The sequence below is a fragment of the Lepidochelys olivacea genome, assembly GCF_965140295.1.
Source record: "Lepidochelys olivacea isolate rLepOli2 genome assembly, chromosome: 8".
NCBI lineage: Eukaryota > Metazoa > Chordata > Testudines > Cheloniidae > Lepidochelys > Lepidochelys olivacea.
The window spans coordinates 55,366,134-55,391,915 of record NC_140418.1 but is presented as its reverse complement, the minus strand read 5'-3'; the positions used below and the strand labels follow the sequence as shown (position 1 = coordinate 55,391,915).

The 25,782-nt window shown below is 43.1% G+C and overlaps 1 protein-coding gene across 2 annotated transcripts in view; it reads left to right on the top strand.

Moving 5' to 3' along the window:
- The window catches only part of COLGALT2 (collagen beta(1-O)galactosyltransferase 2), an 86,587-nt gene that overhangs the window by 24,202 nt on the left and 36,603 nt on the right, over positions 1-25,782 (top strand). The gene's annotated exons all lie outside the window — the stretch shown is intronic.

The following is a 25,782-nucleotide window of genomic DNA, read 5'->3' as shown; positions in this document are numbered from 1 at the left end:
CCTGACTCCAGTCCAGCTGGGACTAGCAGCTGATCCTGGCTCAGGGTAGGAGCCACTAGCTGGGGTGTCCCCAGTCCCGCGGTGATTTACCTTTCCACCTGCTGCTCTGGATGCCTGAAATGTTGTGACTGCACGGCTAGGGAGTGGTGCGTGACTGCTCTTGCACCTTCCCTTTGCTTCTCTGTCAGAAAGTCATTTTTCTGTGGGGAAGCAAAGAAATCTGCAGGGGGACATGAATTCTGCCCATGCGCAGTGGCGCAAAATTCTCCCAGGAGTATCTGGAGTGGTGAGGAAACTGAGGCAGGGAAATGCCGTGGTTTAGGGTTTATTATTTTTGTATAGATCTGTGTATTTCTTTTGTGGTTAAGTAAAGAGCAATAATGTGTTATGCTTCTGCTCAAAGCATCTGTGTATTCTATGCTACACCTACTAGGTGGCCCCTTGAAGGGGTAAAACAGAAGGCCCATGCCTTCGAGTGGAGTTCTAGGGTGTGTTGGAGCAATGGGGGTGGGGGAGCGGGCAGTCTGAGGGGCCAGCACTAGTTTCAGGAACTGGGGCAGTGGGTTGTTTCGTCTAGGCTGTTAGGAGTGGGTGCCAGATATATCTGCACCCCAAGAGTGTGCTCAGAAAACAACAAAGGGATCCAATTAGTGTGAACAGTGGGAACCCAGGGAATACATCTGCTCACAAGGAACAACTCTACCATTACCGTGTGGCCAAACAATTGGAGAAATAGGGGACACATGGGCACTAGGAATTGAGGGTACAGAGTCAATGAGACACAGTCTGAATGGGTTAAGCAAGTGTTTAAAAAATAAAACTCCTACTCAGCTACAGGGTCACAGAGCACAGCCAGTTCATGCCAAAATGAACTACTTAGGGTAATGTTTTTCCACCATGATTCCAGGTGGTACATTCTGAGCTTTGAAAATCAGGTGACACTAACTGAAAACACTTGCAGCAGAATTAATGAGTCCATTTTTCATCCGTTTCTCCTTTGAATCTTGTAGGCAACTGCAGAGAACAGAATAGAAGGACATTTAGGAGGCGAAAGAGGATTTTAAACCAAGAGGCACAATTTTGTCAGACAAGTTGTTTGATGAGGGAAATCAATGGCAGAATGAGTTTTGGTTTTTTAATTTATTTATGTAACAAATCCCTCTATCAGGCAATCAGTAACACAACACATACACAATATTGATTAGAGCTGTGAATGGGTTTTGGATGAAAAGCAGGCTGATTTCTTTGAAAGGATCTCCAAGGTCTGTAAGCCTGAACCTGATTTCATGGGAACCTGGGCCTGTATTATGGCTTTAGAATGGCAAGCAGCTGGAACTTGGTGGCTTTAGCTGAGTTTGTTGGTTGGAACCTGAAACTAAAGCAAAACTCGAGGACTGCAAACCTACTATGAAATGAAACAAGAAATTAGGTTTGCTTGCAAACTGAGTTTTACAGGGGTCTTTCTCACTCTCTCATGCCTCAGCTCACTAAATAAAAACATAAGTCCCTTAGAACAGTGGTTCTCAAAGCTGGTCCGCCGCTTGTTCAGGGAAAGCCCCTGGTGGGCCAGGCCGGTTTGTTTACCTGCTGCGTCTGCAGGTTTGGCCGATCGCGGCTCCCACTGGCCGTGGTTTGCCGCTCCAGGCCAATAGGGGCTGCGGGAAGGGCAGCCAGAACATCCCTTGGCCTGCGCCACTTCCCGCAGCCCCCATTGGCCTGGAGCGGCAAACCGCAGCCAGTGGGAGCCACAATCGGCCGAACTTGCGGACGCGGCAGGTAAACAAACCGTCCCGGCCCACCAGGGGCTTTCCCTGAACAAGCGGCAGACCGGCTTTGAGAACCACTGCCTTAGAAGATCCCCAGTCCCTTAATTTTTTTTATATTTACCATGTGCCAAATGTTGTAACGCATAAAGCTGTCCATTGTCATGTATTATGTACTGTGTTGTGTTAGTGAGTACAGTGCTCCAATAAACACAGTGGCTATTGATTCGATGGTGCTTGCAGGAAGGACTTACTGTCGGGTATTGCAGTTTGCAGTGCAGTGGTTAGAGTTGTGTCTGGGGTGGGGAGGAGAAGAAGAAGGAACTGTTGGAGGTTGTGGGAGGAGGGAAACCAGCCCCAACAAGATGTTGGAACCCACATTCCCCCAGCTCACAGTGAGGAGTCAGGACTTGAGCACTTCCTTTCTTTCTCCCCTGTTGTTGTGTCTGTAGAGTGGGACTACTACCCCACCCCTCCTAAACCCCCAGCAGAACAGACCATGTGTCTGCGGACAAACCTGGCAGGTCTCAGTGGTCTGCAGGAGGTCAGGATCTTCTGTGTAGCGGTCTTGTGCCTTTATACCAGCTGCAAGCCCCAGGCCCATGAACCTGGTCCCCGGCAGTTCAGTTCCATTAGCGCTCCTATGTTAGCGATTGCCCCCAGCTGCAGCTGCCCCTGAGTCGTCTGGGAGGTGAGTGTACAGAAAAGACAACACATCGGTAATGTGTCTGATTATCAGTGATGCTGACAGCCCCCATTCACTTCTGCAGGAAGCCCACTTCTACTAGCCCCTGTAGAACGAGGCCCTTGGTGTCTCAAGCTGTGCTCCCAACAGTTGCGGCCCCTTCTGGAAATGGGATGCCTTCCTTGTTCAGGTCCTATAGTGAATTAGCGGGAGGACTGGGATCAGAATCCATGTGTCCTGATTCCCTATTCCACACTCTCAATACTAAAGAGACTAGACACTGCTATTGCTACACTCATTAGCCTGAATAATTATTCTAAGATGCAAATTTCCCCCTTTCTGGAAATTAATGAAGTACTGCATTTAACTACTCCTGTTTTTGGAGTATATTTATTTTCAGATGCAAGGGGGACCAATCTGAAGCACTTTGGAGGGCAGTATTTATAAATGAAGCCGTCAGGTTGGTAAGCGCAAGGTGTAATACTGCCTAGTATTTTACGGCTCTTTGCAAAGTACACTGAATCCTTTAGATTTCTTTTTTCTCAAGTGCAAATGCTTCAGTGCTCTTAAAAATAAATCTGAAAATGCAATCAGTGCCTGAAACCAGACCTCAGCAAACAGCGCCTGTAAACAGTGGAGACAATATTTTGGTTAGAAAACAAGTTTTTGTTTTTGAGCATCTAAAGGGTTATTATAAACATGAAGACATTTTTTTGGAAAAGATCATGAGAGTGCCCTAAATTACTGCTGTCATTGCAGGTCCTGTATGAATTGAATAAGGAGCCCTACAATCTGTGTTAGAGAAGATTCCTTCTCACCATGTCTAGTGGACTGATCACAAGGCTGGAGTACCAGTCTCAGCTCTGACATTCACTCCTCCTCCTGTGATTCTGGATAAATCCACTGATATATCTGCTTTGGTTTTCCCATTTGCGAAAAGAGATGATAACTCCCATTGACATCAATGAGAGCTTTTCCATTGACTTCAATGGCCTTCAGATCAGGCCTCTACTCTATCTACCCAGTCCTCATTTCCATGTATGTACTTCCCAGAGGTGTTGTGGAGATTAATTAGTAGAGCATTTCCCCCTCCCCTCCCTATTATCCCTGGTTTGCTGAAATTTTGAAATTCAGAAAATGTTGACCAATTAATTATTAATTTTGTGAAGTGTTTTGAAGATGGAAAAATGCTATATGAGAGCTAGGCACTATTATTACCTTTCCAAATTATTCTGCAGTTTTTGAATGTAGTGGACAAAACTATCCTTCACTTCGTGTATAAATTCTGAATATTTCTATTTTCATCTAACCTGATTGGCTGAGATGGGTAGTTCTTCTAACTGTTTGATTTACTATATGTAGCTTTTAGTTATGACGCAGTGCATTTATTTCAGTACACTGCAGTATTCCATCCAGTATGGAATAAATTACATTTCATAGCACTATTGGTTATTTGAGAAGTGTTAGGCCAAATTCTGCAGAGCTCCCATTTGAGCTCATGGTCTATATTCTGCTTTCATGTATACAGGTGTAAATCCTGAGGAACCCCACTGACTTCAATAGAGTTATTCTGGATTTCCACTGATGTAACTGAGAACAAAATTTGGCCCAGTGAAGTTATGCCAGGGAATCTCTATAAGGAAGAGGAGAAACCTTCCTTGAAACCTCTATAAGGAAGAGGAGAATGAGGTCAATGGTATCTTTAGTTCACTCATGATGTCTGCTTTCTGGCACTGGATTAATGAAAATGCACAGCTAGCCAACACCACATGCTATGTGTAGAGTGTGGTTAACTTTCTCTTGTTAAATGCACAGGAAGTATTTGTTTCTTGGGCTGTTAAACTGGCTTTCTGTAATTTAATCTCCAGTATGAACACTTCAGTTTCCTATGCTGCTTCATTACCAATCCCTTCTTTTTGAGGTATAGAAAACTAAATGTATCCTTCATCTCTGGTTGTTTCTTCTGAGTGTTCTTTTTGAGTCTTTAATAGCTCTGTGTTTTTTCTGTATTTTCCATTAAAAATAAATAAATAAAGGCCAAACCTTTGTTTTCTCAAGCCTGAGGCTATCTGGGGGCCCATATAGAGCATCCTAAGAGCTGCTCTAAATTACTTTGGCAGTCCTATTCTGCCAGGTGGGGATTGCTGGGAATGCACTGCACTCTGGTCATGTCCCTGGCCCACCTTTGACATGTCACCTAGGGTGGCAGGTGAGGAGGAGGAGACTGGAAGCAGGTGGTGTAGAGGTGTCTATGTCAATATAATGCCACCCAGGGATTTGCCCATTGTAGGGAAATCCCCCCGCTGCCCCTTTATGGGGCCTGAGGCTCTGGCCCAGAATTTGGAGTAAATGGATTGGTGTGTCAGTCCTGATGATGCTCTTAATGGGATACCTGGCTTTAGGAGTGAATGTGATCATTTAATATCTCTAAACAGAGAGACTTTGTATTAATAAGACTCTAAATCCCTGTCATGATGACAAGTGCAGTATAGTACCAGAATACGGGTTTTGCCAAATTTTTCACAGGTATTGAAAAATTAATAAAGAGAAAATGTGAGAGATACAAACCTCCTCTTTTCCCCCACTCCTCCAGATTATCTTGGCCTTTGGGTAAATCTCTTTCCAGCTGGAAAAATTACCATTCTTCAGCCACTTGTTGTTTTTTATTTTTGAGCCTGGTTTCTAGCCAACACTTTTGCTCCCTTTCTTTTCTCTCCCTTTCCTTCCTTTCTCGAGTTAATATTCTCCAACATGGAATTGCATCAAATGCTTTTCATAAACCTATCAGCTTACTTTTTCTGCAAGACTGTCATTAATTTTAATAGGAGTCATGTGGCCAGATCTGTGTACATAGCTTTGAAGATGGACTCCTCAGGCCTGGCCCATCACTGCTTTTCATTTGTCTACCATGTGGCAGACAGTGATATATTTCTGAAGCAACCATCAAAGTACAGTAGATACTGTGATCTCTCTCTCATTAATATTTCAAGGTGCTTTTCTTTAATAGTTCCCTTACCCTCCATCATGGCTCCTCCTGACATCTCACAGCTTTGCTGTAGCTGACATTGCTGTGATCAATGGATTTATTTTTTTTTTGAAGAACTAGGGATTGTGTGGGTTTTGTGCCTGATATCCCAATTACCACCACCAAGCGAATGACTGATTTTTTTTAAACAGAATGGAACAAATTCTGACCTGCTGTCAGAAGGTTCAACTCCATTGAACTCAATGAAAAGTTGTACCTGCTTATACCAGGTCTGAATCTGAGTTGCTTAAAACATGAAATAACAGAAGGAGAGCATTTAAACTCATGCATGTGAAGAATGCCCCTCTGTGCTAGGATATCTGAGGCACAGCTCACTGGCAGCCTCTGTCCTTTTTATCTATGAAGTTGCATAGAGCTCCCTTCCTCCAGAGCTCCTGGTCCTGCTGCTGAAATGTGTCATCTCTTGTACTAGCATTGACAGTGGACAATCTGCTCCTTTGTGTAGCCTTCCCTCAGCCTTTGTTCCTTTACTGTCCTTCTCTGGCCAAGCACCAGAAGCTGCTAAGGTTCTGTGCTACAGATCTTCCTAGCAGTTCTCATCCCTGCTTTGTTATGCTGCGTGCATGCTGCCTGGCTTATATATGCCCCGGCGGTCTTTGGGCTTGATAGGCACCTGTGGGAGGACGTTAGGAAGAGGGAAGATGTTTTTGGTGAAGCTCAGGAGATGAGAGTTCGGTCCCTAATTCTGCCTCAGACTCTCTTATGTGACTCTTGGCAAGTCCCTTGACTTCCGTGCTTTGTTCTCCATCTGGAAATGGAGATAATGATACTTCCCTGGCTCACAGACTAAACTCATTATCAGTTGTGAAGGCTAAAAAAATCTCACAAGTGCCAAGTCCCCAGTGACTGTCAGTGGCCCTTAAGTGCCTAAGTGCTTTGGTATCCTTTGAGAGAAGGTGCTGTAGCTGTGTGAAGTTGGACTTATTTGATTGTTTTACCTGTTGTCGGTCAGGAGAGGTTTGGGGGGCCAGATGCCAAGTGGGGAGCAAGCTGGATGGGGCCACACATACCTTTATCCATAGGCCTTGCAAAACCTATGCCTGGCTCCTGCGTAACCCCCCAACTACCTTGTTCTTTTTTACAAAAAAACAAAAAACACAGCTGGCAATTCTCCTTTGGTCTGGTTCCCTGGTTGCCACTTGGCCCCAGACCACTCAGCGTATTTACTGGCCTACTTTTAAACACTGATGCCCTATCAATACTTTCTATTCCTCAGGAAATGGACCTGTCACCACAGAACAGATAAAAGCATCAGATAAGAGACTCCGCTCACTTTTATCCTCCTCTCTAATTCATGCTTGTACCTATGTTCTGAGCTGCTGGTGCTTTGTCCTCCTTATCCGTGTCCAGTCCCCATTGCTATCTATCTGTTCCTAAAGGTTAACTTTTCCCTGATAGGAAACATCATTCCAGTGGAGAAAAATTGGGATTGAAAATGTGATTGAGGTATTTAAAATTATGAAGAGAATAGTATGAATCCTAGGGTTGGGTTGGGTTTTTTTTTCATTTTTTTCGAGAGGCCCTCAGATACTATGGTGCTGCAGGTTACACAAGTATGTAGACAGATTTAGGCCGTTTAATTTATCTATTTTAGTCTATATAAAAAGGTTTTTATACTGCACTCATCCTTATAGTATCTGAACACCTGCTAGTAGTGCATTAAGCAATGTGACTGCATTCCTGTCACATGTTGTTTGTTCGCTCATCCTCTCCTAGAGGTATGATGCCAAGGAATCACTTGAAATGATAGACAAGCACATTTAGAACAAATAAAAGGGAACACTATTTTATGGTTTATATAGCTATCTGTGGAACTCTCTGGTGCAGGACAACATCTAGTCTAACACTGGAGCTGGATTTCTTTCAAAAGGGCTGGATAACTTTCCAAATGCTGATAACATTTGTAACTGTGGAAGGTGACAAGGGTAATCAAACCTTGGGCTCCAGGCTGATCACAGCTGGGGATCAGGAAGGAATTTTCTCTTCATAGAATGTTTGGGTGGGTATTATTAGGTGCTTTGGCTTTTCTCTGAAATATCAGGTATTGAATGTAGCTGGTGGTAGCAGTCTAGACTAGATGGGGAAATAGTCTGATGTGATATAGTACATCTTAGTTGAACCTGTTTAATCTTCTACCTTCCTTGTAATGCAAGTATGGAGCCCTGCCTTTGGGCCTGATGCTCTAACTCTTACTTAAGCAAAACTGGGGTGAGAGAAGGCTGCAATATTGGGGCTCCTACTGGTAGCTATAATATTCTCTGCATCTCAGCAACAACACTCAGGATTTCTTCTTGCTTGTCTAATCTGTTCAACTGGGGCATACTTCTGTGGATCTCACAGTCCTTTCTGTCCCCAGACAGTGATTTCTTTCATGAGGAAGAAATGCAGAGTCATATTTGTGAATGCAAATGGGTGAGAGAGCTTATTTACAGTGCAGGGTCCACCAACCAGGTTTCTTCCAACAGCTGCACCACAGCAATACATACAGAGCTGTGACTGGCAAGTAGCACACAGACATGCACACCGCCAAGAGAAACGACGTTAGAGGCCTGCTCTAATCTGCCAGTGACCAGGGAGTGCATAGTTGAGGTTTTACCTGCTTTCCATGGGCCAGATCTTGGGAAGGGCCAAGCATTTCCTTCAAGGAGCTGAGCACCCTCCACACTGACCTATTCTGCACCTTGGCTGGAGCTTTGCAGCAGACGTACAAAGATTTGCAGTATTCTGAAACCTTGTCAGTCCCAAGGATACCAGGATGATTTTTAGTCCCTTGGAAGTTGATATAAATTCTGCTATTGACGTAAGTGGGAGTAAGATTCAGTCCTCAGCCTGTGTTATCATTAACTGGAGATGGGCCAAAGCAAAAATCTGGATCCAGACATTCCTGAACTTGGAACTGAATCCAAACTTTGCAACTTGGGTCCATCTTTAGCCTTAGCATCCAGTGTCCATCTAGCGGCAGATAAGACCAGCTGGTACCATCCCTTTCTGTGGGTAGTGTTTGTATGTGTCTGGGTGCCAGCTCTCTAGAACAGTGGTCTCCAAAGTTTTTGGATCGTGCACCCCCACAGTGTCGCCGAAGAAGGGAGAGGGGAAGACCTGCCGCAGACATGCAGAGCTGCCGCCAAAGAAAAAAAAAGGTGGAGTGCCGTCTGGCGGTGCTCCTCATGCCGCACACCCCCTAGGATCCTCTGGCGCACCCCCTGTGGTGTACGCACCCCTCTTTGGAGACCATTGCTCTAGATGTTGTGCAGATAATGGAAGAAGTCTTTCAAGCACCTGTGGACCAGAGTTGGTGTAAAAGCACAGGGCCTCCATGCAGATGGTTCTGGCCTCCCACGGATCCTTGTCAATTCTCTAGGACAGGGGTGGGCAAACTTTTTGGCCGAGGGCCACCTCAGGGTTGCGAAACTGTATAGAGGGCCGGGTAGGGAAGGCTGTGCTTCCCCAAACAGCCTGGCCCCCACCCCCTATCTGCCCCCACCCACGCCCCGCCCCCTGACTGCCCCCCTCAAAACCCCTGACCCATCCAACCCCCCCTGCTCCTTGTTGCCTGACAGCCCCCTCCCAGGACCCCCCGCCCCTAACTGCCCCCTGGGACTCCACCCCCAACCCCCCCTGCTCCCTGTCCCCCGACTGCCCCGACCCCTATCCACACCCCTGCCCCCTGACAGGCCCCCCAGGACTCCCATGCCTATCCAACCCCGCCCCATTCCCCGTCCCCTGACAGCCCCCGCCAGAACCTCCTACCTATCCAACCCCCACCATTCCCCGTCCCCTGACAGCCCCTCCAGAACCTCTGCCCCATCCAACCATCCCCTTACCATGCCGCTCAGAGCGGCAGGACTAGCAGCCACGCCGCCTGGCCAGAGCCAGCCGCATTGCTCGCGCGATGGCACGACTGTGGGGGGGGGGCTCCCAAGCTGGGAGCTCAAGGGCCGGGCAGGACGGTCCCGCGGGCCATAGTTCACCCACCTCTGCTCTTGGGTTATGGGCAAGCCCTATATAACTGGTCCATGGGGGAGCAAATCCCCACTCTCCCACTGTGTAACTAGAGGCGACTAGTGAGGATCTTTTCACAGCATTGAGATTTCCTCTTTAGAGTCCTTCTCCCATGGATTTTATCACCTGTCCTGCTTTTAGGTGGCTATTCTTTGCATTTCCCTGCAGAGACCTCTCCATCCCAGGCCCTAGTTCCCTCTGACTGAGGAGACATTTCCACCTTTCTGATATCCAGGGTGGAGTAAACAAGCCACACACACCACAGTGAGTGAGTAGGAAGCAGTTAGCGCTAGAGCTGGGAGAATTTCTCTTTTCAGTGAATAGTAAATTAGCTGAAAAATGCACTGGGGGGTAGGGGGGCACCAAAACTATTTGTAAATTTGGGTGAAATCTGGCGAATAGTTTGGGCTGGAGAAAAAATTCAGAAATGTCTAAATAGCTTGTTTTGACACTTCACTTCGAAACACCATTTTCTTAGTAGCCTTAGCACTCCTTATTCAACACCTGCTAACAGAAGAGCCCTATCTCCTTGTTACACTCCAGTAGTGGACCAGTTGATGGTATAATGGTAGCCTTTAGTCTGGAATACAGTAGAACTCTAGATACGTCCCTGACATGCTACTGTACCCTAGGAGAGAATGACAGCTAGGTGCCATGCTCCAGTGAACAATGATGCTTTAAAGCCAGTCAATATTCGAAGCTGGGCAGTGTTCCCTTCGCTGCGCTCTGGGGAGCGGTGCAGCCTTTTCAAACCTATTGGCTTTCTCCTCCCAACCTCCACAGGTTCATATATCTGAAAGGTTGGGGCTGCCCCCTCCATATGGCCATTGGAAGGCTGTAACGTACGGCCCTGAAACCCAGCAAGGTGATGTACTGCAGGCTGCACCATGACATACCTGAAGCATGACGTGTTGAAGTCAGTCAGCTGCTTGACTGGAAGATGTCTCCTGGCAATTATTCCAAGTTTTGGAACGCTCTCTGCAAAATATTGCATACTCTCTTTTCAACCCCTGGAGCTGGCTGCAACATGCTGGCTGCTAGGTCTGGAGGACCCAGTGCTGCCTTTCCATGAATAGGTTGTTTGCAATCCTCAGCCTGCAGCAATTACAAAATATTCAATTTGCTGATTTTGGGAGAAGCAGAGGGTTTTGCAGAAAATCCCCACTAACCCCCTTGACCGTGTCTAGGTACCTCATATGAAAATAAAAGCTAGCCTTGTCTCCCCTAATGTTTTATAGCAAGATCACTAGCTCGAGCTTGTGGTTGGTGATTACGTAGCCATAGAGTGACTAAGCTGATGATTGGTAAGTATCTTTTTAGTTCAGATAGTTATATATCTCCAACTGCCCCTCTACTTAGCACCTGTTAGGTCCGTTTCATTCATTCATTCATCCATGGTTGTGCTTGTTCCTGCAAAGCATTCTCGAGCTGATGGCAGCTGTATTTTGGAAAAGGCATGCTAATTATTTGTAAGGCATCTGCACAAGACCAAAAGCCACTGATGCCTCAAATAAATAAAACACAACCCCCTTCCTGTGTACCTGTTGATATATTTAAAAAGTCCCTTATCATGCATTAATTAAAGTCCTAGCTTTCCTTACACCCAGAACATATCTGTGTTCTGGAAAGGAAGAAGTTATGATTTGAAAGTGAAAGCATTTCCTAATGCAGCTCCCATGCAGACACTCTCTTTATTACCCCTTTGGCCTCTCTGTCTGAAGCACAATTTACTGTCTGCTCTTGCATTCCTTTACTTCACATTTGGAGTTTGAAGTAGTTCTCTCCTCCAGGTGCTATATTTGTTTTTGTCTTCTGGAAGTATATTGTAAAACCGCCCTGTACATTCTTTTACCCCATACAGCTCTGAGGGATACAAATCTTCTTGTTTCTGGCTTCTTTGAGGATATGTGCAGCTGCCATCGCTGTCTATGAAAAATCAGGAAGAGCCTTTTGATGGTTATTATATATCAGCATGTTTTCCTTTGGAAGAGTTATTTGTTCAATCTAAACAAACCTACCCATACCCTGTAAAAGGACACTGTCAGGTTAGAAATCCTGGGCCAGATCCTCAGCTGGTATAAACTAGCATTAATGTCAATACCATGCTGATTTACACCAGCTGAGGAACTGGTCCCATATATTCTTAAGTGAACCATCTCCTTTTATTATTAATAACACCTTTAATTATTAAAACTGAATATTAAAAAAATCTCATTTATTTTCTTTAATATAGGTTGTTTGTTTACTTGTTCCAAATCAACAGAAGCCACATTTACTTTTGTTTGTAGTCAGTTTCTTAATTCTGTAATATTTGGGTTGCAAACTGCAGTGTTTGTGGTTTTTTTAAAATTATTTTTAATACAGTATAGCCTATGACATTTTGGATTAAATTGTTATAGAAAGCAAAACAGTTTAAAAATCAAAACCATTTGTAAGAATATTTTTCCTAGAGAGAGTCTCACAAAAATCTTGATGAAAGAATTGAATGTACACAAAGCTCAGGTGCATCGTGTTAATCACATACAGCAAATACCATTGTTCAAATTGACATAAAGATAATCCTGAAATAGATATTCAGTAACAGTCCGCCGTATCAAAAGAATAACAGAATTCTGTTGGATCAGTATTGAAGCCAATATCTCTATTGACTTGAACTATCTTATTTTAGAAACAAGAAAAGGTTTTGCATTACAATAATCACAAGTACAAAGCTTTTGATCTTTAATTTAAACTAGGAAAGAAACAAAACAGAAGCAGAAAACCAAACACAGCAAATTCTGTCTCAGGCAGAAACTGCTTCCTCTCCCCTCAACCCCTTGCCATCTAGAAAGTGTGTGTGTGGGAATGTGTACATAATTGTTCTGCGTTTTTCCCAGACAAACTGTAAAACCCACTTTATATTATGAGAATCTAAATGTTACACTTGTGGTATTATAAGATGTACGAGATTGACCTATAGATTTCAATATTGAACTTTCATTAGGTAGATGCATTTTTTTGATAACTGGAGGGAACATTCAAACTATTGCAAAAACTACAAAAACCAGAAATGTAATGAGTTTGGTATCTCCAAATACCAAAGGTCCAGGGGGCGTGATCCAAAGCAGAGTCAATGGAAAGTCTCCCATGGATTTTGGATTAGGTTCAATATGTGGAGATTAGAAACTTTAATGAGGTTTTCTAGATTGTTCTGGTTTTTGGTATTCTTTAATTAGAACACCTGCTAATATTTCAGGGGGAGATTTCCACTGAAAATCAGTGGGAGTTGGGTGCAGGAGATGTTCAATTTCCAGAGCCAAAAATATCTTTTCAGTGTCCTGAAATTTCTTCCTGCCTTTTTCCACTTGATTATTCATCTAAGCGGTTTTATTGGTTAATGTCTCATTTAGGCATTAAAGGAAACAAACCATCCCTCAAGAGCTTTGATAAAGGTAGCTATTGACTTATTAACATAGTTAACTGGTTCAGAGGTCAACAAAAGCCCTGGTCCTTCCAACACTTGCAAATGTGATTGACTTTACTCCCATGAGTCATCCCTGTGAAGTTAAGCATGCACGTAAGTGTTTTCAGGACCAGGATCAAATTTTATCTGCATTTTGAATGGTCTCTAATGTAGGAGTAGTTGATGGAGAACATGGGGAGGACTGGTGCAGAAGGGAAGGGGCCTGGAGTGAAGTGGCTGATGTCCCTATGGTTCAATTTCACCTGGGGATTCCCTTACATAGGGAGCCAGTTTTTGGCCTCTAGTACACAGCAGATGTGAGCGGAGGATCACAGACCTCATTTGGATGGGCTACCTGTGGGATATTGATGCCATTTTAATGTTTGCTTCTGAGATGTGACCTGTGCCCACGGAGCTTAATGACATTGAATACATTGGCCTGGATCTATTGTTAATAAATGTAAATCTTTCATACCAAAGTACTCTGAGAAATGGAATGGACACCCAAGAAGAACATCCTTAGGGCCAAGCTCTGGAAGGCTGTCTCTGCAGCTGAAACAGGTCACTGCACGGAGGAGGGGAAGGATTTGAGGAGGCCATAGTGGGGCTCTCATGCCAGTTCATAGCTCATATCTGTGTGGTGTCCCTCTGCAACAGGATTTGGGGGATGGGCAGGAGAGGGGCCAGTGCATCTGCTATGAAGATCCATTGGCCATATCCTGCTCCCTCTAGAGCAGGGGCACAATGCCTGCAGTGGCTGTTTGAGACTCCTCCTTAAGATGTGGATAGTATTACTATATTCAGCCATTCTTCATTACAGATTAAGATGGTATTTTGCCAGTTATATATTAAGGAGATGGCTCTTTGGGAGCCAGTTAATCTCATCTTTCCCTCTATACCGAGCCCTGCCTGCCACAGATGCACCTCCTGCTATGACAATCTGTGCAATAATAGAAAAGAAAGAGCCAAGAGTGTCTGAGAGATTTCTCCACCTTGTGCCAAAACAATGACCCCCTCCCCCCGTGCATTTCTATTTATGAATCATGCTCTCTTTCGTTTACAAGGCCACTTAAGTTTCTACGTTTTGCTGCTGCCAGTGAAACACATCAACTAAAAGCTGCTGAAGAACATGAAACATGGCTTTTTGAAGAAATGTACTTGCATTCCTTTTCTGTGAGGTTACACTCTTGTATGGCTGCCCAGCCTGGGGAGTGTGTCTGTTCTTGTTGGCTCAATGCTCTAACAATCCTTCATTCACGTAATCCCCTGTGATCTACTTGAGACCCAAACTCTCTCTCCTTCAGGATTATCCTGAGATCTGGAGGGATACACTTAAAGGTGAAGAGTTGAAATGAAAACCAAGTTATGCTCAGCATTATGGCCTTAATTCAGCAAAACGTTGAAGTCCAAGTGAAAAGTTAAGCACATGCTTAAAAACCTCATGACTTCCATGGAATTTATGCATGTACTCATGTATGTTTTGTTGAATTGGAGCCTGTGAGTTGATGCCCGCACCCACTAGGCAAGGGGGTTATCAGTGGTGAAATAATAGGTTTTGTGAAATCCATTGGCATTACCTGGCTAGCTGAATGTGTCTCATAATGCATCACTCTCTCCGACACCATAGACACCCTGGGACTAATGGTACTGTGTCTGTAACTTCACAGAAGAATGGATTCTGAGCTGTCTTAGAAAACCAGGCAGGAATGCTGTATTTCTCAAAGAACAAAGCGAATTTTAAAGGAGATGAATTGTTCTTTACCTGAGTCCCCTCCACACCCTGGTGAGTAAGGGCATTCAGCCCACAGAGCGGGACTTCACTCGCTTTTCCTTGCTGTTCACCTTGACAGGTGCAGTGAACGTCATTTGACTTGCTGTATTACTGTGTAGACCGATGCTTCAGCTACTGAGTTGGGAGTTGAGGAATTGTGATTAATCAACATTTGATAATATTATTTACTCCCCCCAATGGGGAAGGATAGTTTTGTAGCTGAAGTAAAGGACTGGGAATCAGGAGATCTGGATTCTACTCCCAACCCTGCCACAGAGTTCTCGTGAGACACCATGTAAATAGCATAACCTCTCTTGGCTTTGGTTTCCCATGTGTAAAACCTCATTTAGGTGCAGTTAGAGTTATTATTTGGGTAGTGTGCCGAGACCCCTACGTAGAATGTGGTATAGCACTGATATTTCTGAAAAATGTGCAAGATTCCTCTGACTTACAGTAGTTGCTTCCAGTTAATTCTCTACTTGCTCTTGGAAAAGTCTTCTCCCTGGGTTTCAGAAGTTAGCCGTGTTTTGATATCTCTTCCTTTAGGAAACAAAAATTCTCTTCTAGTTTCTTTCCACTTTATAGTGTCCTAGTCAAGATTCGTCTTTGGTTTACAGGGAGATGTGCCAGTTGGTTGTTTAGGGATTTTTAAAATTCTGGCAGCAGCCGCACACCCCTAATGAAAAGACAGGAATAAATGACTTGTCTGTTCTTTATTTACCACTTGCTATGGGAATTCAAAACCAAATTAATATTTGGCTCATATTAGGATGCTATTGCTTTTTTTTTTTTGGTTACTTTCAGGAGGACTAGGTGTACACCAGAAATAAACACAATAATTAATCAGGACAGCATGTTAGCCACTGGGCCTGTCTCTCCTCTCACACAGGTGAAGTTACTCCTGATTGACATCATTCATATGAAAGATAAATCAGGCCCTCTATAAATGCGCCATCTGTATAATCCAAACTGTTTGGAGCCCTCATTAGCTTGAACAGGTCATATGAAACAGAAGTTACCTAGCTCTGTACCTACCCTTTCCTCTGAAGCTCTACCCTCTGTTAGTTTATCTTAAACTATCATAATTAGAATTATATATTAAAAACCCTTCTGTTACCAAATAACACTGTAGATTATTAAAACTGAAATCATTTTTAAAATCAAATTTACTTTTCAATAGTGACACTCATTTTAGTATTTTATACTTTGCTAAAGTTGGGTTGTGAAACTAAGCCAGTCAGTTTTCAGGAATCACTTGTAAAATTCTCTGGCCTTTGTTATGCAGGAGCTCAGACCAGATGATGATAATCGTCTTTTCTGCCTCAAAATATATATATCCAGGGGTTTCACTCTCTGCATGCAGGGACTGATCCAAAGTCCACTGAAGTCAATAGAAAGACTCCCATTGACTCCAGTGGGTTTTAGTCAGATTCACAGTTAGCTCCACATTCTGCTCCTGTATGTTAGTGCAGTGGAGAGCAATGCTTAAATGGAATAAAAATCTGGCTTTAGTTTAACTATTGGCTTGAATAAAATTATGAAACATTTCTGTTGCTCTAAAGTTTTATAAAACCCTTCCCCTTCCTCCAGAATCGCACAGAGTCCCTACTGTGGTGGGCTCTGTGCCATGCAGGTATTATAGACCTTCTATGGCACCTCCTCAACTCCTGCCCTCTGCAGCATTGGTTCTGCTGCTGGAGGGCACTGTGCACCCATTTGGGAGTGGCAGGATTTGTCCCACATGCTTTTTAAGCTCACCTGTGCCAAGTGGCTTACCCAAATCTGCAAGCTCAATGAATGTAGGGCAAATTATGGATTTGAGCATGCAAACAGATTACGTGACTGCACATCCAAATACCCCTTTGCTCCTGGAATTATCTGATTTGTGTGGGCCAAGGACAATTTGTTCAGTCACATACACAATTTGTGGATACAGGGGGGCTGTGCACAAGTTTTGTGGGCATAACTTGGGTGAGCGACTTTGACTATTTATAACCGTTTTCTCTACATTAGATCAGAACATGTAGAGAAACACTTCAAATGTAGCCTTCTTCAGTACTCCATTGCAAACAGGAAGGACCCTGTATAACTATTTATTTCAACAGCTAACCTGCCACAAATGCTTCATCCCTGGCTCATAGTCTCTTAGGAGATGAACAAGATGATCAAATGGAGCATTTCCACCACTAGCTTCTACAGCATGATTGTCAAAGGACCTCATTACGGGCCTGATACAAAATCCATAGACGTCAATGGAGACTTTCCATTGAATATACAGTACAACCTCAGAGTTAGGAACACCTCGGGAATGGAGGTTGTTGGTAACTCTGAAATGTTTGTAACTCTGAGCAAAACATTATGGTTGTTCTTTCAAAAGTTAACAACTGAACATTGACTTAAGACAGCTTTGAAAGTTTACTATGCAGAAGAAAAATGCTGCTTTCCCTTTATTTTTTAGTAGTTTACGTTTAACGCAGTAGCATACTGTATTTGCTTTATTTATTTATTTATTTATTTAATTTGTCTCTTTTTTTTTTTGTCTCTGCTGCTGCCTGATTGTGTATTCTGGTTCCAAATGAGGTGTGTGGTTGACTGGTCAGTTCGTAACTCTGTTGTTCGTAACTCTGAGGTTCTACTGTAGTGGCCTTTGTATACAGCTCTAGGGTCTCAACCCTGCTTCTGTTTAAATGAATAGTAAAAAGCCAGTTAACTTAATTTGTGCCGGATTAGGCTTTTGGTTAACTGTTCCACTATTTGATCTTTACTGTGAAAGGTCTAAGAACCTTTAAAGCAGTCATGTAAAGAAAGAGAAGCTGCTCTTACCGTTGTCTTCTATTTTGGAAAACCAGTTGCCTAATGTTAATCTGCTTTCCAGTATAATATTTTAAAACTACAGTGAACTCCATCAGTAAAAGCTCTTCCTACAAGCCTACCCAAGTGAAAGAGTTAGGGAATATTAAATGCAGTAGGAAAACTACTGCAGGTCACTTGTGTTCGATTTTTCTATTGCATGTGTTATAATGCTGCATGGAAACTGGGAGGCTAAAAGGCACACAGTGTTCCTTCTGCCCGACAGTACCTTTCCTGCAGTGGTGAAAAACAGCAAAATATTCTCCTGTGCTCCTCCGACACCACACCTGAGGTAAATAAACTGTAAATAATTTGAGAATTCAAAATAGGGTGCTAAAGGAGTGAAAAGCTGATGGAATTTTTTATAACTTCATTTTTTTTTTGCAGGGGGAGGGGCAGAATTGCCAAAACGTAAATTAACACACACAAAACCTAAGTTTAAAGAGACATCAGGCTAAAAATACTATGCAGTATTTATAGCAGCAAGTTTCCTTACCTCTGTCAGGAATACGTTAATTAAATCTGTGAATGTTTTAAATGGCTTGCTTACTTTCACCATCTGTGATACTTAGGGCTGGGTTTTGTTTTTCTTTTTGTGGATGGGGAGGTTGTACTTCACTTAGCTTGGACAGTGAGGGCTGAACTACATAGCAAAGTTAGGTTGGTATAAGCTACGTTGTAAATTGAAACCAGTATAGTTGATGCTGATATAACTCCCCATGTAGACGGACACTCTTATTCCAGTGTAAGAGCAGCATTTTTGGTTTAGATTTCAATTCTTGGGAAGGGGTTTTAGTTAAACTGAAAAAAAGTCATTCAGACTCGATAAGAGTGTCTATGTTGGGGAGTTATACCAGTACAACTGTACTGATGTAACTGGTAACATTTCCCATGTGGACCAGGCCTGAAAGTAGAGTATCAGTTTCTCTTTTGTGACTTGTAAGCCCTGCAAGAGAATGTTTAACAAAACCTTTCTGTTAACCAAATCTAGATTTGGACTTTAAAATCTCCCTTTTAATTCAAGGATGAATGACCTGACTTAACCGCAGTGTTAAAACTTCTACCCTTATTGATAGTCACAAGCAGAGCAGGTTACTACTTGAATTGAGGGAATTGTCTGTCAGATGTCTGATATCAGTGCCCTGGACAGAACTACCATAGTCAGAGTGGGCCTGTTTCTGTTGTACTAAATGGGAGTTTTGCCATTGACTTCAACAAGAGCATCATCAGCCCTGTTATCACCATAGCCTGAACGCATTGAAGGCTGATCCAAAACCCTTGATGTCAATGGGAACCGTTTGAAAGGGGAAAATGGTAGTCCAGGGTTTTTCACCTTTGCTCTGCACTGTTCCCCATTCTTGTGAGACCCATGATCCCATCTTCCAGTATTTCTTGCTTTACTTCAATCCCTAGCTCCTGGAGCCATTTCATTATCGTGCGCAAGTTTTAGTGTTATGGTTTGGGGTGCAATCCAGTCAGTGAGGGGTTGTGTCACCACTTGCCTGCAACCTTGGGTGCCTTACAATTAGGGCTGTCGATTAATTGCAGTTAACTCATACGATTAACTCAAAAAAATTAATTGTGATTAAAAAAATGAATCACGATGAATCGCAGTTTTAATCTCACTGTTAAACAATAGAATACCAATTGAAAGTTATTAAATATTTTTGGATGTTTTTCTACATTTTCAAATATGTTGATTTCAATTAAAACACAGAATACAAAGTGTACACTACTAACTTTATATTATTATTTTTTATTAAAAATATTTGCACTGTAAAAATGATAAACAAAAGAAATGGTATTTTTCAGTTCACCTCAAACAAGTACTGTAGTGCAATCTCTTTATCGTGAAAGTGCGCCTTACAAATGTAGATTTTTTTTTGCTACATAACTGCACTCAAAGCAATGCAAAATTTTAGAGCCTACTCAGAGCCTACTCAGTCCTACTTCTTGTTCAACCAATCACTAAGACAAACGAGTTTGTTTACATTTACGGGAGATAATGCTGCCAGCTTCTTATTTACAGTGCCACCAGAAAGTGAAAGCAGACATTCACATGGGACTTTTGTAGCTAGCATTGCAAGGCATTTACGTGCCAGATACGCTAAACCAGGGGTAGGCAACCTATGGCACGTGAGCTCATTTTCAGTGGCACTCACACTGACCAGGTCCTGGCCACTGGTCCTGGGGGCTCCACTCTGGCCTGGGGTACTGGCCGCTGGCCCCCTGCCAGCTGGGGTTCCGTCCGCCGGCCCCGCTCTGCCCACTGCCGGCCTCGGGTCCCAGACACTGGTCTGGGGGCTCTGCTACCAGCCTGGGGCTCTGTAGCCACCCCCAGCTGTGGCTCACTGGCCCCAGCCTGGGGCAGTGAGGGGTGCAGGCAGGGGCAAGAGGGGGTGCAGCTCAGCAACTCCACCTTAAAAATTGTTCCAGCACCACTGTACTGGGATATTTTTAAGTCTTGATTTGCTGCTTACATCACTATCACGCCATTTGGAACAGCACACTGTGTTTGACTTTGAGATTAGAATGTACATGCAAGAACTGGAATCAGAATTTTCTGACCGATTCAAGATTTCCAGTGATTTGGCCCAGTGCTTTCTTTTCTAATTAAACCTGAAAATTTCAATGAAAGCAACTTTGATTTGTCTGTATTTCAGTGGATGGGTATTGAAGATTTCGAAATGCAGCTCATTCAGTTAAAAAGCTCAGCATGGTGGGCATCAAAGTTTGGAGATCTGCGGAGTGTACTTTAAACTACCAAGAGAGATCATGGGGCCTCTATTCTGACCTGCTGGATGCCTCTGCCAGTGAAATTTAACTGTTTGAAGAAAATTGCATTTGCAATGCTTTCAGCATTTGGATCCACATACTTGTGGTATTTTCACACATGAAATCTGTCCTCTGTCCCTCTCAGAGCCGGTTAACAATAGATCACTCAGAAGCCTGTGTGCAGCTTAAAGTATCCAAATACGTGCCAGACATTGGAAAACTCAGCAAGGAAAAGCAAGGGCAAGGATCACACTAAACTGATGAAGTGAGCTGTAGCTCACCAAAGCTTATGCTCAAATAAATTTGTTAGTCTCCAAGGTGCCACAAGTCCTCCTTTTCTTTTTGCGGATACAGACTAACACGGCTGCTAATCTGAAACCTGTCACTAAACTGATAAGATCTGCATTTTAATTTAATTTTAAATGAAGCTTCTTAAACATTTTAAAAACCATATTTACTTTACATGCAACAATAATTCAGTTATATATTATAGACTTATAGAAAGAGACCTTCTAAAAATGTTAACATGTATTTCTGGCACATGAAACCTTAGATTAGAGTGAATAAATGAAGGCTTGGCAAACCACTTCTGGAAGATTGCCAACCCCTGTGCTAAACATGCTTTGGCCACAGTTCCAGAGGACATGTTTCCATGCTGATGACACTTGTTAAAAAAATAATGCATAATTAAATTTGTGACTGAACTCCTTGGGGGAGAATTGTATGTCTTCTGCTCTGTTTTACCTGCATTCTGCCATATATTTTGTTTTATAGCGTCTCTGATGATGACTCAGCACGTGTTCATTTTAAGAACACTTTCGCTGCAGATTTGACAAAAGGCAAAGAAGGTACTAATGTGAGATTTCTAAAGATAGCTACAGCACTTGACCCAAGGTTTAAGAATCTGAGGTGCCTTCCAAAATCTGAGGGGGACAAGGCATGGAGCATGCTTTCCGAAGTGTTAAAAGAGCAACACTCCGATGCAGAAACTACAAAACTTGAACCACCAAAAAAAGAAAATCATTTGACTCAGATGATGAAAATGAACGTGCGTCGGCCTGCTCTGCTTTGGATCGTTATCGAGAAGAATCCGTCAGCATGGACACACGTCCTCTGGAATAGTGGATGAAGCATAAAGGGACAGATGAATCTTTAGCGCATCTGGCTTGTAAACATCTTGTGACGCCGGCTACAACAGTGCCATGTGAACTCCTGTTCTCACTTTCAGGTGATATTGTGAACAAGAACGAGGCAGCATTATCTCCTGCAAATGTAAACAAATGTCTGAGTGACTGGCTGAACAAGAAATAGGACTGAGTGGACTTGTAGGTGCTAAAGTTTTACAATGTTTTACTTTTGAATGCAATTATTTTTTGTACATAATTCTATATTTGTAAGTTCAACTTTCATGATAAAGAGATTGCACTATAGTACTTGTATTAGGTGAATTGAAAAATACTATTTATTTTGTTTTTTACAGTGCAAATATTTGTAATAAAAATAAATATAAAGTGAGCACTGTACACTTTGTATTCTGTGTTGTAATTGAAATCATTATATTGGAAAATGTAGAAAACATCCAAAACTATTTAAATAAATGGTATTCTATTATTGTTTAACATTGTGATTAATCGTGATTAATTTTTTTAATCACTTGACAGCCCTGTTTACAATGCTTTGCTGCTGTAGCTGCCAGCCTGGGACTCTAATAACCAGCCTACCAGAATACAAGTCACACCCTGATGTGTCTGTGTGCTAAACTGCTGAACCAGGGCTGTCCTCTCCCTACCTGCCTGTCCACTGCTCCACAGCCCCACTTTGGCTTCCACAAGACTTGGTTACAACCAGCAAGGGGACCCAACATATTCTTAGGCCTGAATTCCCCCCGAACCATGTGCTCTGCAAATGTCCAGCCCTCTCCTGGGCAGCTCAGAGAAATAATGGACTTTCATTGTGTCTGCCTGAAGAGCGGGATGGTCAGACAATCAAATACACGTTCCATTGTCTGGGTAAGATCTGTTTACCAACTTTCCTTCTTATGCCTGGTTTAAACACACTTTATTAATAAGTCCAGCATATATCCACAACTCTTAATACACACTACATCCATACATCACCCAAGGATATTAATGATCAGTGAGCTATTAGTTTTCAAATGATCTCATAAGTCATATTTTGTAGTAAAATTATTATAATAGTTTGTAGGGTATGAATGACCAGTGCTTATGGTCACACTCAGCTTACTGAAAAAAGAAAAGGAGTACTTGTGGCACCTTAGAGACTAACAAATTTATTTGAGCATAAGCTTTCGTGCATCCGATGCATCCGATGAAGTGAGCCTTAGCTCACGAAAGCTTATGCTTTCACGAAAGCTTTCACAAAAGCTTAGTCTCTAAGGTGCCACAAGTACTCCTTTTCTTTTTGCAAATACAGACTAACACGGCTGCTACTCTGAAACTCAGCTTACTGTCTTCTTTTAAATGAAAATTTCTAGCCCTCGTGGTTGCAGAGAAAATCTTGAAAACATGACCAGCGTGCATCGTAGAGGCTGAGAAACCAGAAGAACAAGTTTCTTATTTTTTTTTTAAACATCTCATGGCTTATCAGCCAATCTCATGGTTTTGGGGGGCTCAAATCATGATTTTTGAACGTCTGGGATTGGCAATATTGTATAGGTTATTCTACTACAGTTTAGGTAAATCAAAGGACAGGAATGGCTAAAATGGCCCAGCGAGTTCATCAACATGGCTCTAGGCCACTCTGCTCTTTCATACAGCGATGCAAGCCATGCAGATTACAGGTCCCAGCATGCAGTGCTCCATCTCTAGCTAAGCAGCTCTGTCAGCCTGACCAATTGGATCAGGATGGGGCATTGTATGCTGGGAACTATAGCTCTGTGCCAGCATGGCCATATTAACAATAGAGTTAGGGACTCTTGCCATCTGCTCCATGGGATGCAAATCTGGTGGAATTCCTGGATACTTGTTTTAATACTGCACTCGGGCAGAATCTGGGTGCCCCTGATTTAGGATCTGTAGCTACCTGTAGGGTTTGATTTTGTTTTTACTACTTTACACGAGCAGGGGGCAGTCCAGTCACCATTCTTAATATGACCTTATTGCTGGTCACCGTTGAACTTTAATGAGGAATGTGTGCTGTCTACATACAGGGTGTGAACTGTGCTGAAATTTTGAATTTAGAAGTTGTCTGTCATTCATGAAACTCCATTGAAAGCTGGGGTCAGGGCAACACCAATACGCCCAAGCAAATGCTGCTTTAAAAAAAAATCAAGCTGTTTTCTCAGTGTCAGTTTTCAAAGAGGCTTGTTTAGTGCAGAGCTGCATTCAGGATGAGTTTTTAAAATGTCAATAGTTTGAGCACAAAGAAGGCTCCTCTACAGTGGAGAATATTGTGTGTAACCGAAGTGTCAGGACTGGCTAGTGTGAAACTGTGCATCCTCACAATGAGTCCTCTGTCACTTGCATTTATCCCTGCACCACCACAGAGCATTATAATAAATTAGTCCATGTTTGTCTAGACAGACCAAGTACAGCATACACTTTTCGCACATTGCCCTGTCAATGTGCTTCAACCCTCTTCTGGCAGGAACCATTTCTGTAGGGGAGAGTATAGCCCATTCGCCATGGCCATTCAGTGCACCACCTCAGACAGCCAGTTAGGGAGCAAATGATGGTGATGTTTTTCGTGATGTGGACACCTCTGTGATCTTGGAATTGGACTGAGACTATCAGACTCCTTTCCCTTATGCCACGGAAAACAATGAGAGAGTAACCTCTAAGTTAGAATTGGAGAGTTGAGATTAAAAGGCTCTGAATTGTATTACCAATCTGCAACCTACTGGATGTCCGATTCTCCCCTGAAAGGTGACTGTGGCAGAGATTGTCCGTGTGATTACAGAAAAGCAGAGTTCGTAAGGGAAATCATGACACTCCTTTTGTGGCTCAGTGCACATGGCTGCCAGTAGAAACCTGTGTTGGTGTTTTGTTTGGTTTTTATGTAATGGTTGTCATAAAATAGTCAACATTTCCCCACAGTTTCCAGACAGCAATATTGGAGACATCACAGTCACTTCTTATCCCAAGGACAGATGCATACTGCTGCAGTAAGATACCACTGTATGGAAACAATGGTGAATGCTGACTTTTAATGGTGTTAAATGTAAATAGTTCTGAGAACAATAACAAAAATAGCTGTTGGGAATGGCCTATTTTTGAAGCTCTAAACTGGAAAAAGTAAAGGTTTGCCAAATTGCTAGTCACCGAGCATGTGTGATCCAAGAAGTGACTAACTTTGTTGTGTTTGAGAGTTTAAGGCTTATAAATACCACTGGATGGACACACCTGGAGACTGAAATCCTTTATCTGAGCCAAATCCTTGTCTCAGTGAAGTCACTGGCAAAACTCCAATGGGAACAGGATTTAGCCCCTAACCCACAGAGTAGGTACAGCATGGGCTCCAGCTATGCAGGCTTCCCTCTAGTGACCTCTCTGGTGACCTAGAGATTCCACCAGCTTCCATTCCATTTCATCCCTCAGCCTCCCTTTGGCGAGTGCCAGCTAGTGCAGCCTTTTATGGAGGCTTTTGTGAAGAGGACGCTTGTCCAGTAGAACTGGACTGAGATCACAAATACATTTTTGTCACATAAACTGGTGTTTGTGTTGATCGCAGTGTTTTCTGAAAGACTGCAGAAATTAGTGTAGCACAAGTCAAGTGTTTATTTTCAAAAAGTGCTCCATCTTGGCTCAACCCAGAGCACTGCATGCTGAACATGTAGTCTGTGTGCGCTGTGTCTCTCTTCAAAATGAGGACAGTTATGGAGCTCTTTGTAGAATTCCATAGGCTCCTGCAGTTGCATCTCTACACTAACAGACAGTATGATCAGACTTCTGTCTCCATGCTTGGACTGGAACAAGCAAGGAGGAACTATTGATATAAGTGTGAACTAGCTGCTAATGGGAGAGTTGCTGTAACTCTGTAAAAACAGCCTATGTGTCTGTCTGCTTAACCCAAAAGGACGTCTGTTCAGCTAGTCAGCATTCATTCCTGGGGGAGCTGCTTTTCCAACCGCCAAGAACAGTCCTCATGTCTGTAGATCAACATCTGGCAAAGGGAACATTCCCTCGTATTAATTATTTTTAAAGGAAATTGCTTTTCCTTTGTTAATGACTGTCTCAGTCTCCTCCTACTTCCTTCACTTTGCTCTCCCCGTGATGCTGACATTTTGGGGTTGTGTAGTTCTCAGGGCTGAGTGGAGAAAGAGTCCACACTCGGCATTGGCGTAATATGAGAGAGCATCCCCAGAGTAATAAAGGATCTGGCCCGACACCAGAGCCAGAGCTTCAACTCCCCTCTCCAAACTACAAGCAAACCCTCTCCTTCTCCTTTTCATGTAATCAGCAGGATAGAAAAATTGGGGGATGTTGTCAA